Source organism: Lytechinus pictus, chromosome 11, assembly GCF_037042905.1.
Source record: "Lytechinus pictus isolate F3 Inbred chromosome 11, Lp3.0, whole genome shotgun sequence".
Classification (NCBI taxonomy): domain Eukaryota; kingdom Metazoa; phylum Echinodermata; class Echinoidea; order Temnopleuroida; family Toxopneustidae; genus Lytechinus; species Lytechinus pictus.
Window position 1 is genome coordinate 7,056,259 of NC_087255.1, and position 5,360 is coordinate 7,061,618.

General features: G+C 33.0%; 1 long non-coding RNA gene across 1 annotated transcript; it reads right to left on the minus strand.

The window, feature by feature from the left end:
* Positions 1-284: 284 nt before the first annotated feature.
* Positions 285-5,360, minus strand: LOC129283840 (uncharacterized). Its single transcript, XR_008586758.2, has 2 exons — positions 4,852-5,360; positions 285-3,895 (listed from the first exon to the last, which is right to left on the minus strand). It is a non-coding gene; the product is annotated as an uncharacterized LOC129283840 (long non-coding RNA).

The window sequence follows — 5,360 nt, forward strand, 5'->3', positions numbered from 1 at the left end:
CATCCCGAGAAGTCAGGTATAAATGCCAAATTCACAGCATAATCCCCATGTAATCACACTAAACAGTAAATCTTTTCAAAATGAATGAATCTTTGTTCATTTTTCTTCAAATGTTCATCATATTCATTCCATAATATTTATTTCACATTTTTGCACTTAACAACCACTTGTATCACTTGTTCTCTCTTCTACACATTCTCTCCAATCACTCTATTTAATGACTATTGGCAATTCAATGTATGTTTGCAAGTCTCTAACAATAAAAGAAACAAACGGGAACAGCATTTCAATTAATACAACCATTTAATAGGAATAACAGATCAAATAAATATATCATACAAATATATTACAATTATAAGGATTAGTTCATCCTGCTAATACTACAGGAGGATAAATTTATCCTAATTTCAAGGCTACACGAGGATAAGTTTATCCTAATTTCAAGGCTAAACGAGGATAAATTTATCCTAATTTCAAGGCTGCACGAGGATAAATTTATCTTAATTTCAAGGATACACAAGGATAAATTTATCTTAATTTCAAGGCTTCATGAGGATAAATTTATCCTAATTTCAAAGCTACATGAGGATAAATTTATCTTCGTTTCAAAGCTACACGAGGATAAATTTATCTTAATTTCAAAGCTTCACGAGGATAAATTTATCCTAATTTCAAGGCTACGCGAGGATAAATTTATCTTAATTTCAAAGCTACACGAGGATAAATTTATCTTAATTTCAAGGCTACATGAGGATAAATTTATCTTAATTTCAAAGCTACATGAGGATAAATTTATCTTAATTTCAAAGCTTCACGAGGATAAATTTATCCTAATTTCAAGGCTACACGAGGATAAATTAATCTTAATTTCAAGGATACACGAGGATAAATTTATCTTAATTTCAAGGCTTCATGAGGATAAATTCATCCCAATTTCAAGAATACACGAGGATAAATTTATCCTAATTTCAAAGCTACACGAGGATAAATTTATCTTCGTTTCAAAGCTACATGAGGATAAATTTATCTTAATTTCAAAGCTTCACGAGGATAAATTTATCCTAATTTCAAGGCTACGCGAGGATAAATTTATCTTAACTTCAAAGCTACACGAGGATAAATTTATCTTAATTTCAAGGCTACATGAGGATAAATTTATCTTCGTTTCAAAGCTACATGAGGATAAATTTATCTTAACTTCAAGGCTACATGAGGATAAATTTATCCTAATTTCAAGGCTACACGAGGATAAATTCATCTTAATTTCAAGGCTACACGAGGATAAATTTATCTTAATTTCAAGACTACACGAGGATGAATTTATCTTAATTTCAGTCTACATGAGGATAAATTTATCCTAACTTCAAGGCAACATGAGGATAAATTTATCTTAATTTCAAGGCTACTTAAGGATAAATTTATCTTAATTTCAAAGCTACACGAGGATAAATTTATCCTAATTTCAAGGCTACACGAGGATAAATTTATCCTAATTTCAAGGCTACATGAGGATAAATTTATCCTAATTTCAAGGCTACACGAGGATAAATTTATCTTAATTTCAAAGTTACACGAGGATAAATTTATCCTAATTTCATGGCTACACGACGATAAATTAATCTTAATTCAAGGCTTCATGAGGATAAATTTATCCTAATTTCAAGGCTACACGAGGATAAATTTATCTTAATTTCAGTCTACATGAGGATAAATTTATCCAAACTTCAAGGCAACATGAGGATAAATTTATCTTAATTTCAAGGCTACATGAGGATAAATTTATCTTAATTTGAAAGCTACATGAGGATAAATTTATCTTAATTTCAAAGCTACACGAGGATAAATTTATCCTAATTTCAAGGCTACACGAGGATAAATTTATCCTAATTTCAAGGCTACATGAGGATATATTTATCTTAATTTCAAAGCTACACGAGGATAAATTTATCCTAATTTCAAGGCTACACGAGGATAAATTTATCCTAATTTCAAGGCTACATGAGGATGAATTTATCCTAATTTCAAGGCTACACGAGGATAAATTTATCTTAATTTCAAAGTTACACGAGGATAAATTTATCCTAATTTCATGGCTACACGAGGATAAATTAATCTTAATTCAAGGCTTCATGAGGATAAATTTATCCTAATTTCAAGGCTACACGAGGATAAATTTATCTTAATTTCAGTCTACATGAGGATAAATTTATCCAAACTTCAAGGCAACATGAGGATAAATTTATCTTAATTTCAAGGCTACATGAGGATAAATTTATCTTAATTTTAAAGTTACACGAGGATAAATTTATCCTAATTTCATGGCTACACGAGGATAAATTAATCTTAATTCAAGGCTTCATGAGGATAAATTTATCCTAATTTCAAGGCTACATGAGGATAAAATTTATCCTAATTACAAGGCTACACGAGGATAAATTTTTCTTAATTTCAAAGTTACACGAGGATAAATTTATCCTAATTTCATGGCTACACGAGGATAAATTAATCTTAATTCAAGGCTTCATGAGGATAAATTTATCCTAATTTCAAGGCTACACGAGGATAAATTTATCCTAATTTCAAGGCTACATGAGGATAAATTTATCTTAATTTTAAAGCTACACGAGGATAAATTTATCTTAATTTCAAGGCTACACGAGGATAAATTTATCTTAATTTTAAAGCTACACAAGGATAAATTTATCTTTATTTCAAGGCTACATGAGGATAAATTTATCCTAATTTCAAAGCTACAAGAGGATAAATTTATCTTAATTTCAAGGCTACACAAGGATAAATTTATCTTAATTTCAAAGCTACACAAGGAAAAAATTATCTTAATTTCAAAGCCACAGCAATTACACAATTCACCTTAGAATAATTTAACACTTGGTTATTTCATTGGGTGGCAAATGACATTTATGATTAAATTTGCATTGGACTTGTAGACAAGAGTAAGTTTTTCATTAAAGGACAAGTCCACCCCAGGAAAATGCTGACTTGAATCAATAGAGAAAAATCAAACTAGCATAGTGCTGAAAATTTCATCGAAATCAGATGTAAAATAAGAAAGCTATGACATTTAAAGTTTCGCTTATTTTTCACAAAACAGTAATATGCACAACTAGGTGAGTCAGTCGATGATGTCCATCACTCACTATATCTTTTGTTTTTTATTGTTTGAATTATACAATATTTCATTTTTTTATAGATTTGACAATAAGGACCAACTTGACTGAACCATGGAGTATTAAACAATGCTAATTCCACATGTTCAGGGAGGAATTAATCGTTGTACCACTTGACAATGAGAAGAAAATTAGAATATTTCATATAATAAAATACAAAAGAAATAGTGAGTGGATGACGTCATGGTCTCCTCATTTGCATACCCGCCAGGATGTGCATATAACTATTTCGTGAAATTAAGTTAAACTTTAAAAAGTCATAACTTTTTTATTTTACATCCAATTTTGATGAAATTTTCAGCGTTATGCTTGTTGGATTTTTCTCGTTTTATTCAAATCAACTTTTTGTAGGGATGAACTTGTCCTTTAACTTGTGACCTGTGGTGCATGTTCAAAATTATGTAAACAACATGTATGTAACTATGTACCCGGGTTAACAAATTTGTAAAATAATCTGTGACAGCTCTCCTGTCCTGGGCGTTGTGGCTTGCGCCTGTAATCCAAGCTGTGGGGAATCAAGTTACAAATTGATGCAGAGGTTCGAGCCCTGGTCACGTCTTTCAGATTGTGATGTTAAAGGTTGGTCCCAGAGGTAAATAATCATATCTGATTGATACACGTCTGACAAAACTCAAATACACACACATCTCCTGTCTTCCAGAGACTTCTCACTGTCCTTCCCAATCCAGTTGTGGTACTTCTGAGTTCTGTAATGACATTTAAGGAGAAAAAAAATATTTTAACTCTATACAGCAATTAGTTATTGTGTCAAATTTTGAAATGCAAAGGTTTTTCATATTGTAATATGAATGATTTGTACTGATAGTAATCAATTTTATTTACATCACATTCACTGTTAACCTTAAGATGGGCTAGCTTTTGTGGCTACTCCATGGCCAGATGGTTGTATACACGTACCCAACCCTTGCCCCCCCCCCCCCCCCAAAAAAAAAAAAACCTGCAGCTGAACGAGCACAAAATTTCAACAATGGTAATGTGAGATGTATTCTGCAAAGCGATTTTGCTTACTTTTCTAAACTAAGACAAGGCATAACATAAGCGATTTTGTGTCTCGCCCACTTATGAAAATAACCAGAAATATCATGATTTGCAAGGGCACGCAACATATATAATTATTTATAATCACATATTAAATTTTAGTATTTGTTAAATAATAATTTTTATCTATAAATTGTTCTTCAAAACGGCATTTTGTAACATCACTAATCGCAGGTACGTAACGAAGCAGTTGATGGGCGAGACCTATTGTATTTGCTTTGTTGACAAACGGATGAGGGATCTACGAGAGATCGGTCTGGTAAGAAACCTTCCATGTTTCGCCTTTTCATTAACCAATTTTGGAAACTTTCATACCCATTAGATGATTAGGCGTATGAAGGTGTAAACAAACAAAAAATCAAAATCATTTACGTGATTTTTATCTTAAAAGATGGATTTCCTAGGGAAATCCATCTTTGTTTACAAGTGTCTCTTTAAATGGCAGGTGGTTCAAGGCTCCATGATGAAGAAGTATGTCAAAATATTAAAAAATTATCATCATGGAGTCCTCAAGACTATCGACTAGGACCTACATGTACATTAAACTTAGACATTATCTCACTCACTCAGGCACACATTATCATTAAAATTTACAATATCTCACCTCCATCATCTCTTTGTTTCGCCGGACGGAAACGACAGGCCTGTTGTACACTTCCCCAGTCCTCTTCGATTGAGCAAGTTGCCCGTTGACTTGAAGAAACAAAGACAAAGTGTGGACTCCGAGTTCTTGTCCCTTTCGCTCGAACTGCTTGGCTGGCTCTGCTGGGACGGCCGCGCCCGGGAGCCGGAGCGAGTGACCACAGACAGTGAACGAATACGGCACGACCACTACCGGTACCAGCTGAAGAAGATGAAACTCTCGTAGTTTTAACTCGTAATTAAAAATGTCAATAATAACGCGTAAGAGAACTTCAGAAGATAGAAACACTTAAACAGTAAAACGTGATCCAAAACAAAAACAATGTCGAGAAGAGCTATTTTGGCTTAATCAAGGACAAGGTTATCGAGAGCGGTTTGTAATCAACAGATGTCATGTTGTGAAAAAACAAGTACCGTATGCGTTCGAGGTCCGATCCGTGGCATGCCGGCAATGCATGTGCAGCGATGTGC